General features: G+C 38.1%; 1 pseudogene; it reads left to right on the top strand.

The window, feature by feature from the left end:
• The first annotated feature begins 4,251 nt into the window (after positions 1–4,251).
• LOC102993264 (phosphatidylinositol 4,5-bisphosphate 3-kinase catalytic subunit alpha isoform-like) lies at positions 4,252–7,855 on the top strand (annotated as a pseudogene).
• The last annotated feature ends 1,980 nt before the right edge of the window (positions 7,856–9,835 follow it).

Genomic DNA, 9,835 nt, shown 5'->3' with positions numbered 1-9,835 from the left:
CCAAGGAATAGAACATTAAACAATACTGTTGAGGTTCTGTATGCTCCTCCTCCTCCCCTTACTTCCCCAGCAGAGGTGACTTTTGTTTTTCGCATCCCCCCCTCCCCAACTTACAGAATCTTAGTTCCCCAACCAGGGATTGAAAGTGCCAAGTCCTAGTCACTGGACCGCCAGGGAATTAATTCCCCCATTCCATTTTCTTTTTAGATTTACCGTATTTTTTTTTTTTTTTTTGCGGTACGCGGGCCTCTCACTGTTGTGGCCTCTCCCGTTGCGGAGCACAGGCTCCGGACGCGCAGGCTCAGCGGCCATGGCTCACGGGCCCAGCCGCTCCGCGGCATGTGGGATCTTCCCGGACCGGGGCACGAACCCGCGTCCCCTGCATCGGCAGGCGGACTCTCAACCACTGCGCCACCAGGGAAGCCCTACCGTATTCTTAAACACAAATCCTGTTTGAAAATTTAATACTCTTTGTATTCTTCATAGTTTCAAGATTTAGACACACTAATGAATGCCAGTAAATAATTTTCATTCCTGTATAGGATTATTCTGTAAATATACGATAATCAATGGTTCTGTCAGGTCACTTGTGTTATTTTTTGCTATGAATGCTCTGAGTATTCCCATGCAGAGACCTGGTTATCAGCTGCTATGCCTCTGTAAAGCCAAATTAGTTATTTATAGCTTGCACAGGCTCTGATGAGTTGGTTGTCTGGTCAGTGCCCATGTATTAAAGTCAAATATTTTGAATACTACAATACTTCTGTTTATATATGTATGCCCCATGGTGCACTCATGTAGTTTTTCCATAAATGCTTTAAAGTGAAACTGATGGGTTTTAGAGTATGCACAGTTTCAACTATACAAGATTATCAATGTTAAATTCATTTCCCAGGTAGTTTTACCAATTTTAAGTAAGAGTTTCCATTAGTCGACATCTTGCCAATGTCATATTTTCAGACTTTTTGTGACTAGATTATCTTCTAAGGTGTATTGTAGAGGACACCTTTATTTTCAGCACCCCTTTTCTAGGAAATGTTCTACTGAACCTCCCAAACCACTTGGGTGTAGGGATAGCAGCTATATTCATGCAATATCCTCTCCCCTTCCTCACTCATTGGAGTCATAAGGGCCGGCCCTTGATTCAAGCTGGGCAAAACTCCCTTCCTGGAATTTTGCACTATGACCAAGAATGCAGTCTGGCTGACTGCTCTTTTATATGGTAGAGATAAAAAAGTCTTCAGAAGTATTAGGATAGAACAATAGTTAGCTAGAAGGACTTTATAAAATTTCTCTCTAGAATAGTTTTCTCCACTGTACCTCACTTTTTTGCTCATTAATGAAAATATCTTTCTTGATTTCTCCCCATTCTTGCTTCTGCCTATGACATAATCCTTATTTGTTAAAATGAGGCAATAGCCTCTCCACTTTCAAGTTTTGATTCCTGGTTTTAAGTGTTCATATTTACTAGGTGACTTTTGAAACACAAAATGGTACACAAACTATATCACTTTCCTAAAAATATTCGAAGTGGCTCACAACAAAGATGACTTTAAGGTCAATAAAAGAGAACCTAAATAAACTGTGGCAAAGGGGAGGCAAGAAAGTACCCATAAGGATCTTGGAAAGTTTGATTCTGAACAAGAGGCAACTTCCCCAATGTGCCTGTCAGCAGCTAGCTGAGAAACGTTCCTTCAACTAACTGAACACTGACTTCTCATACTTACCAATATTTTACCAAATAAGGATTACAGTTTTGACAACAAACTATTTTTGCCATATAGACCCAGATCAATCTTCTCCTGAGACTATTCCAGCATTCTTGTACGAGGCAAAAAGCAGTTAGATGAAGATAAATAAAAACTGCAACTATATTATTTTTCGCTAATTTCTCCAAAAGGTCAGTGTCAAAATAGTGGTAGTAATAGTGATTTTTGAAACTCATTTGCCATTCATTAAACCAACATTTGCATACGTACTATGTGCCAGGCACTACTCTAGAAGCTGGAGACACATCAGCGAACAAGAGACAAAAAATCTGTCCATACATTCTGGTCACAATTAGACTGATCTAGACCCAAAGGCTTCTAAGGACCAAATAGAACAACTTTTTGAAGGAATGCCCAACATATTAACGGATCTGTACAGCAAATAATTGATTTTCTTTCAAAAATGGAATAGATCACAATTTGTGTTAATCTGTCAGTGAGGATACCCAAAGAGTTTGGGATACTCACTTAATAAAAGATTAGGGTCTCCCATGAAAAACAGGCTGTACAGTACAGTAATAGAAAGCTTTTTTTTTAACAAATATTTATTGAGTATATATGGTGTACTGCTATAAAGTGGTGTTTTCTTTTTTTAATTTATTTAATTTATTTTTGGCTGCATTGGGTCTTTGTTGCTATTTGTGGGCTTTCTCTAGTTGCGGCGAGCAGGGGCTACTCTTCATTGCGGTGTGTGGGCTTCTCATTGCAATGGCTTCTCTTGTTGCGGAGCACGGGCTCTAGGCACATGGGCTTCAGTAGTTGCAGCTCGCGGGCTCTAGATCGTAGGCTCAGTAGTTGTGGCACACGAGCTTAGTTGCTCCAGAGCATGTGGGATCTTCCCGGACCAGGGCTCAAACCCGTGTCCCCTGCATTGGCAGGCAGATTCTTAACCACTGCACCACCAGGGAAGCCCTATTAAGTAGAAAGCTTTTAACCTAGATTTTTGATATTATCAAATTAATTTCAGTGGTGTTACCAGGCCCCAGCTAGAGATGGGCTACAGAAACCTGAGGCAATTATCCCAGGAGACAGGGATTTGTTTCTAAAACTTAAGGCATACACTGCATAACAGATGCGTAACAGAAAATGGGACCCTCGGCCTCACATAAGTTCTTCTGAGGTATTGAAGTAGGTTATTAATTTTTAATTTGGTAAGTTGAGTAGTTTTCTGAGTTCGACCGGAATACGATTTGTCAAGTGATTCCGCCCCTCACGCCTGCATTCTCAGGAATCCTTATTACACTAAGAGAGCTAGAGACAGAGCTCATGTTTACCCCAAGAATGGTGGGGTAGGTGTCAGTCTGTTAATAATCTGTTGGTAAGTGACAGCATTTTCAGAAACTGCCAGTATCAGTTTGAGAATCACATATTGGAGGTAGCCAGATATAAAGTTTCATCACCCCGGTTTTGTTTCCTCGGCTCTTTTTTCCTGAGAAATACACTAGGAGATTTAAGACTTAAGTTATTCCAGTTAAACGTATTACATACATTAAGGACTCCTCTGGACTACTTTCCTGTTGTACTGTACTCTGTCTTTGTGACTTTGTCAATAATCAGTGTTTATACATGATAGACTATAAATTAGTGTGCTAAAAGGCACACTATTGTAATAATAATTGGTGTAAAAGTCTGATAGCTTCACATGTTTAGTTGTGGTGTCATTGCTCTCTCAGGAAGAATTTTGGCCTGTACATCTACTGAATTACTCAGATTTAGGAAGCTGCAAAAATTAAAACACATCTTACTTGGTGAGCCCAGGCCAGGCTTGACTGAAAACCTCCAGGGATAGATCTTAGGTTCCCACCTTTTTGCACGCAGTATCAAAGAAATGCTGTTTCTCTTTCTGACTTACTTCACTCTGTATGACAGACTCTAGGTCCATCCACCTCACTACAAATAACTCCATTTCATTTCTTTTTATGGCTGAGTAATATTCCATTGTATATGTATGCTAACACATATATTTGGAATCTAAGAGAAAAAAAAGGTCATGAAGAACCTAGGGGCAAGATGGGAATAAAGACACAGACCTACTAGAGAATGGACTTGAGGATATGGGAAGGGGAAAGGGTAACCTGTGACAAATAAAGCAATTATACTCCAATAAAGATGTTAAAAAAAAAGATGCAAAGGCAAAATACAAATTACAATTAATGCTAAAAGTTTGAGTCAAAATTATTTAAATAAAATCATTTTAGAAAAATAAAAAATAGAAAAAAAAGAAATGCTGAATCTGTGAGCTTCAGGCAATTTGTTCTCCCTCCCTTTCACATACATACAACACACACCTCACAACACATTTGTAAATCTTCCACTCTATTGATAGCCAAAACAATCTGGGTTACAAGTAAGATTTTGTAACCACATTAGCTGGCAAAGATCCCTAAGAGGAAAAAAGATTATGGCCACTTTTGTAAAAATAAGGTTTAATAAAAACACTGGCAACCTGTACAAGAAAGAAAATAGTAAGAAATTAGTTTATGATTTAATAAGTCAACCAATGTAAGAGGTGGTAGCTGAAGGAAGTTTTGACTTTTAAAATCTCCTAGGCGGCCGCTGAGGTCTTGGGCTGCTGCCGCCTGGCCGCTGGCGAGGCAGGGCTCGGGCCTGGCCGGGCAGCTCCGGAGCGGTGGGGTAGGGCGGCCGGGAGGCAGGGCTGTGCCGCCCGCGGGGCTGGGACCCGAATCGGTTAGAGCCGCGGAGGTTCGAGAGGCCGGAGCATTTCTACTTTGGGACAGCCACGCATCTAATTCTGCAAAGTCCTTTTCTATGTAAAACTTGTAAAGGATCAGAACAATGCCTCCAAGACCATCATAAGGTGAACTGTGGGGCATCCACTTGATGCCAAGACTCCTAGTAAAATGTTTACTACCAAATGGGATGATAGTAACTTCAGAATGCCTCCGTGAGGCTACATTAATAACTATAAAACGTGAACTATTTAAAGAAGTGAGAAAATACCCTCACCACCTTCTTCAAGATTAATCTTCTTACATTTTCGTGTTACCCAAGCAGAAACGGAAGAATTTTTTCATGAAACAAGACGACTTTGTGACCTTAAGCTTTTTCAACCCTTTTAAAAAGTAACTGAACCAGTAGGCAACCATGAAGAAAAGATCCTCAACCGGGAAATTGGTTTTGCCGTTGGCATGCTAGTGTGTGAATTCGATATGGTTAAAGATCCAGAAGTACAGGACTTCGAAGAAATATTCTCAATGTTTGTAAAGAAGCTGTGGATCTTAGGGATCTCAATTCACCTCATGGTAGAGCAATGTATGTCTATCCTCCAAATGTAGAATCTTCACGAGAACCGCCAAAGCGCATACATAATAAATTGGATAAAGGGCAAATAATAGTGGTGATTTGGGTAATAGTTTCTCCAAATAATGACAAGCAGAAGTATACTCTGAAAATCAACCATGACTGTGTGCCAGAAAAAGTAATTGCTGAAGCAATCAGGAAAAAAATTCAAAGTATGTTGCTATCATCTGAACAACTGAAACTCTGTGTTTTAGAATATCAGGGCAAGTATATTTTAAAAGTGTGAAAAGATGAATACTTCCTAGAAAAATATCCTTAGTTAAGTATATAAGAAGCTGTATAATGCTTGGGAGGATGCCCAGTTTGATGCTGATGGCTAAAGAAAGGCTCTACTCTCAACTGCCAATGGACTGTTTTACAATGCCATCTTATTCCAGATGCATCTCCACAGCTACGCCATATACGAATGGAGAAACATCTACAAAATCCCTTTGGGTTATAAATAGTGCACTCAGAATAAAAATTCTTTGTGCAACCTATGTGAATGTAAATATTCGAGACATTGACAAGATCTATGTTAGAACAGGTATCTACCATGGAGGAGAACCCTTATGTGATAATGTGAACCCTCAAAGAGTACCTTGTTCCAATCCCCGGTGGAATGAATGGCTGAATTACGATATATACATTCCTGATCTTCCTCATGCTGCTCGACTTTGCCTTTCGATTTGTTCTGTTAAAGGCTGAAAGCGTGCTAAAGAGGAACACTGTCCATTGACCTGGGGAAATATAAACTTGATTACACAGATACTCTAGTATCTGGAAAAATGGCTTTGAATCTTTGGCCAGTACCTCATGGACTTGAAGATTTGCTGAACTCTATTGGTGTAGCTGTTTGCTGAAAGCGTTTAAGGAACACTGCCCATTGGCCTGGGGAAATATAAACTTGTTTGATTACACAGATACTCTAGTATCTGGAAAAATGGCTTTGAATCTTTGGCCAGTACCTCATGGACTTGAAGATTTGCTGAACTCTATTGGTGTAGCTGGATCAAATCCAAATAAAGAAACTCCATGTTTAGAGTTGCAGTTTGACTGGTTCTGCAGTGTGGTGAAGTTTCCAGATGTCAGTGATTGAAGAGCATGCCAATTGGTCTGTATCCCAAGAAGCAGGATTTAGTTATTCCCCTGCAGGACTGAGTAACACACTAGCTAGAGACAATGAATTGAGAAAATGGTAACAGCTCCAAGCAATTTGTACACGAGATCCTCTATCTGAAATCACTGAGCAAGAGATTTTCTGTGGAGCCACAGACACTATTGTGTAACTATCCCTGAAATTCTACCCAAATTAATTCTGTTAAATGGAATTCCAGAGATGAAGTAGCTCAGATGTACTGCTTGGTAAACGACTGGCCTCCAATCAAACCTCAACAGGCTATGGAGCTTCTGGACTGCAATTACCCAGATCCCATGGTTCGAGGTTTTGCTGTTCAACGCTTAGAAAAATATTTAACAGATGACAAACTTTCTCAGTACCTAATTCCGCTAGTACAGGTCCTAAAATATGAACAGTATTTGGATAACCTACTTGTGAGATTTTTACTCAAAAAAGCATTGACTAGTCAAAGGATTAGGCACTTTTTCTTTTGGCATTTAAAATCTGAGATGCACAATAAAACAGAGGTTTGGCCTGCTTTTGGAGTCCTATTGCTGTGCATGTGGGGTGTATTTGAAACACCTGAACAGGCAGGTTGAAGCTATGGGAAGAGCTCATTAACTTAACTGACATTCTCAAACAAGAGAAGAAGGATGAAACACAGAAGGTACAGGTGAAGTTTTTAGTTGACCAAATGTGGCTACCAGATTTCATGGATGCTCTTCAGGGCTTTCTATTGCCTCTAAACCCTGCTCATCAGCTGGGAAATCTCAGGCTTGAAAAGTGTCGAATTATGTCCTCTGCAAAAAGGCCACTGTGGTTGAATTGGGAGAACCCAGACATCACGTCAGAATTACTCTTTCAGAACGAGATCATCTTTAAAAATGGTGATGATTTATGGCAAGATATGCTAACACTTCAAATTATTTGCATTATGGAAAATATCTGACAAAATCAAGGTTTTGATCTTCAAATGTTACCTTATGGTGGTCAGTTGGTGACTGTGTGGGACTTATTGAGGTGGTAAGAAATTCTCACACTATTATGCAAATTCAGCCTAAAGGAGGCCTGAAAGGTGACCTGCAGTTCAACAGCCACACACTACATCAGTGGCTCAAAGACAAGAACAAGGGAGAAATATGCAGCCATCGATCTGTTTACATGTTCATGTGTTGGGTATTGTGTTGCTACCTTCATTTTGGGAACTGGAGATGGTCACAATAGTAACATCTTGGTCAAAGATGATGGACAACTGTTTCATATAGATTTTGGACACTTCTTGGATCACAAGAAAACTTTGGTTATAAACGAGAGCGTGTGCCATTTGTTTTGACCCAAGATTTCTTAATAGTGATTAGTAAAGGAGCCCAAGGATGCACAAAGACAAGAGAATTTGAGAGGTTTCAGGAGATGTGTTACAAGGCTTATCTAGCTATTCGGCAGCATGCCAATCTCTTCATAAATCTTTTCTCAATGATGCTTGGCTCTGGAATGCCAGAACTACAATCTTTTCATGATACTGCATACATTCGAAAGACCCCAGCTTTAGATAAAACTGAGCAAGAGGCTTTGGAATATTTCATAAAACCAATGATGCACATTATGGTGGCTGGACAACAAAATGGATTGGATCTTCCACACAATTAAGCAGCATGCTTTGAACTGAAATGATAACTAAGAAACTGAAAGCTCAGTATCTGGATTCTATACTGCACTGTTAATAACTGTCAACAGGATCTTCCACACAATTAAGCAGCATGCTTTGAACTGAAATGATAACTAAGAAACTGAAAGCTCAGTATCTGGATTCTATACTGCACTGTTAATAACTCAACAGGCAAAGACTGATTGCACAGGAAATGCACAATCCACGAACAGCATTAGAATTTACAGCAAGAACAGAAATAAAATACTATATAATTTAAATAATGTAAACGCAAACAGGGTTTGATAGAACTAATTCATTTCAAAATTAAGCTTTAGAATAATGTGCAATTTCATGTTATGCCTTAAGTCCAAAAAGGTAAACTTCAAGATTGTTTGTATCTTTTTTTAAAAAACAAAAAACCCCAAAATATATAGAAATGATGGAGAAGGAAAAAGAATGATGTTTTATTTGTCTTGCAAAAGTTTCATGTTTTGAAATGTGGACACAACAAAGTCTATATTGCATTAGGTCCACGTAAACTGGAGTTTGATGTTAAATTACTCTAAGATTGGAAAATAATGAAAATTTCTTATTAAAAATTTTTTTTCTAATCAGGGGGTTTATTTAGAAATTCTGGCATTCAAAAGTACAGGTAAAACTGAAGAGATCAAAATTCTACACTGTATCTAAATTTCACTTTTGTTGAAACATTATAAAGAGAAAAAAGATAAAACTTTCATCATATACTTATATGGAATCAATTTATGTTTTATTGAACTGCTGTTGATTTTGCAAGGTACCCTGTCACTTTAAACTCCCTTTAACCACTTTTTAGCTGTTTAAGGAAATTATAAAACACTGAAATCTACCAGCAAAAAAGGGATAGAGTATTTCTACATGAGGGCACTGGTATAGTCAGGCTATTAATAAGTGTTTTCTCAGGCACAGCTTTTATTCAGGGATGGATTTACAAGGAAGAGAAGAGGTGGATTGAGTCAGGGCAGCAAGAGTAAAGTAAGCCTATTTTCCTTCTCTAAACACATTTTTAGTGTAAAGATGTGAAAGAAAAAAATTCGTTCTTTTGGTTCAGAAGTTACAGTTGCCAAGTAGACACAGGAATGTACCTGAACTTATATATGGAGATATATTTAAGTTCCTTGGCTCAATATAATACACTTTTATATACTCTTAAGGGACACATCTCAAGATGCTCCTGGGTTTTCCCCTAGACAAATTTTTTTTTTTTAAAGGCCTATTATAACCTCTTATGCTTCCAACTAGCCACATTTTAAACTTTAAAATTCTGCTTGCAGATATTTTGACTCAACATTTTGAACAAACCCGTCTTGCTGGTCATGATTAAAATTGGCCCCCGGTCAAAATTAAAATAATGAATGGTAAAGCTTCAAATGCAATTTGTAGTTGATTCTTTCCACTCAAGAACAGAAAATGGACCATAATAATCCATGTGATCCATCACATTATCACAGTTATCTAGTGTGTTTAATGACTCTGAATGTCATGACGTTTAGAATAAATGTGAATATAGAAAATTATTAAAAATCAGAGGAAAAATGATATAAATTAGCAACAGGGAAGAACAAATTAGTGACATTAGAATTATAGGATATTTTTCTGCTAAGAAAGTTTTATTTATTTCAAGTAGCAGAGTTACCAAGTAAATAATATTTGTAATGAACACATTATATGATTAGAAGCTGTTAAAGTATTTTAAGACTGCTTGAATAATTTTAAAACATGATAAATTTCTATTCTTCAAATTCAGCGACAAATATTAATTTGCTTAATTAGTGACTATTTTTTTCATATTCAGTACTGACCTGGCTAAATTACTACAAAAACCCAATATGTAGGATCCAAATTAATGTGTTTTGACTATTACTAAGATTAATTAAAGACTGCCCTGTCTCCTGCCAAAGGCTTATTTTCTAGACCCCCTTCACACTATGCTGATAAGAGTACATCTAAAATTCTATT

This window comes from Physeter macrocephalus, chromosome 12 (genome assembly GCF_002837175.3).
Source record: "Physeter macrocephalus isolate SW-GA chromosome 12, ASM283717v5, whole genome shotgun sequence".
NCBI classification, from domain to species: Eukaryota; Metazoa; Chordata; class Mammalia; order Artiodactyla; family Physeteridae; genus Physeter; species Physeter macrocephalus.
This window is presented reverse-complemented; position numbering and strand designations above follow the sequence as displayed.